Source organism: Lissotriton vulgaris, chromosome 6 (assembly GCF_964263255.1).
Source record: "Lissotriton vulgaris chromosome 6, aLisVul1.2, whole genome shotgun sequence".
In the NCBI taxonomy this organism is placed as follows: Eukaryota; Metazoa; Chordata; class Amphibia; order Caudata; family Salamandridae; genus Lissotriton; species Lissotriton vulgaris.
The window spans coordinates 1,865,003,125-1,865,005,201 of record NC_141694.1 but is presented as its reverse complement, the minus strand read 5'-3'; positions in this window follow the sequence as shown (position 1 = coordinate 1,865,005,201).

The window sequence follows — 2,077 nt, the reverse complement described above, 5'->3', positions numbered from 1 at the left end:
TCATATCTGCCCTGGGGTAGATTAGTCTGGGTCTGAGTGGCCGCGAGACTATAAGGTATGAGTGTGGTGTAGGGCATGGATATCCTTAGTAATCTCTGAGTATTCTTAGTATCCCTATAGATTTAGTGGTGTTTCTGATAATATGAGCTTGTATATTGCGAGTTCCCCATCCTCAGGTAGGTACCCAGGTGCCTGGATAGATGGTCCTGAGGAGGGATGTGGTTACGTTCTGGCTGGGTTAGAGGGGCCCCTAGGGGCGGATCCCATCTAAGCAGAAAACCCTGCCATTACAGTTACCCATCCTTGGTGCAGGACTTTGCATCCCTGCTTATTGCCCTCTAGGAACTGGTGGTGCGCTACGTATCCTTAATGTAGGCCTTCGCAGTGAGAGCCCCTTCACGATTATTATTATTATTGTATTTCTTACATAGCGCCAGAATCGACCCCCGAAGGGGTATCTCCGCGCTTGCCTTGGGAACCCGTCCTGGTTTTTCCCTGTGAGATAACCCCTACAGGGCATCCCCCAAGGTGAAAGCCAGGCATCCCGCCGCGGGGGCCGTTGTGGAGATTAAGCAAGCTTAATGCCCAGAGTTGCAGAGCATGAACCCATGATTAGGTCAGGCACCGAAGCGAGAATTATCGAGTCCGTGGACATTTGAGCTCAACACCCTGCCGCGTCGGGAATCGAACCCTGGTCCCATGTCTGACCTCTGCTTCAGGGTCTGCCTGCTCTAACCAGTGAGCCACAATGCTACAATGCAGGACCTCCCATTAATGTTCTGAGGAACTACCTCTGCATGAAGCATCCTTGATGCCGAACTCTGCAACCAGGATTGATGTAACTTTTGTTCTGTGGGCCTGATTGGGTCCCGGTAGCTAGCCTGTGCTCCATCCTGGCTGGACTGACTTTGTGACTTTGTCCCGGTCTAGCGTGACAAGATAACCACAGTTGGCCCTTTGTGCTTTTTGAAGCTGTGTTCAATTAAAAAGGACAACAGTGGGTCAGAAGACTTCTGGGGAGCACTATCAAGAGGGACCAGTATCTGCACCTCAAAACGTATTAGAAAAGATGTTAGAATGTGTATGTGTAAATGAGGCTTGGAAGGACATTATGTAAGATATTTGAATATGAGTATGTAAACAATGCAAAAAGTGAGTGTATTTCAACAAAGATGTGCTACTAGGAAGAGGGTCAGTTACGAAGGGTTAGTAACATATGAACTGATCCTTCATGGATAGAGTATTGCTTGCATAGAGCCTTGTATCAGCAGGGATGCTGTGACAAGAGCCATTAATGGTGTAACATCAGAAAGACATAGGTACAGGGAAGTAGGGTCAATGGAACAACATACATGAAGCAGAAGACAGAAACAGTCTGTGATGGTAAAGTAGTAGGGAAACTGCAGTAGATGTTAGTGGAGCTTATATGCCATTGGTTATATGTCGGAGCTTTGTATAGTGAAATATCATCTGGCGTATACAATCCATACTAATATAATAAAGAGAGAGCCCAAACCTTTGAGGCGGGTAATCTCAGGAACCACAGCACCAATCACAACACCCAATACAGCGTTGGAAAGGGTAGTTGCAGCAGAAGGACATAGGCTATGCAGACGCCCACCATATACATTGAAAAGGTAAAAGAACCGTGTCAGAAAAGTTGTCCCTTGTGGGCGTGTCTGCATTGTGCTGTGGGCGTGTGCTGGGGTCGTGACAAATGCTGGGGGCATGTGGTACGTTCTGCCCTTCATGCCATGTCTCATATCGTGTGCTAATCCCACCGGGCCTGCTCCCTTGAAATACCCCTGCACCCCATAATCATAACCCACCCGTACTCCTTAAAATACCCCAAAACCCTTAAACACTAACCCATCTTAACCCTATAAATATACCCTGTACCCCAAAACCCAAACCTATCCCTAAACCCTAAAAATACCCCTGTACCCCAAAACCCCAAATTAGCCCTGAATCCTATAAATACCCCTGTACCTCAAAACCCAAACCTCCCCCTGAACCCTAAAAATACCCCTGTACCCCAAAACCTAAACCTAGCCCTGAACCCTAAAAATACCATTGT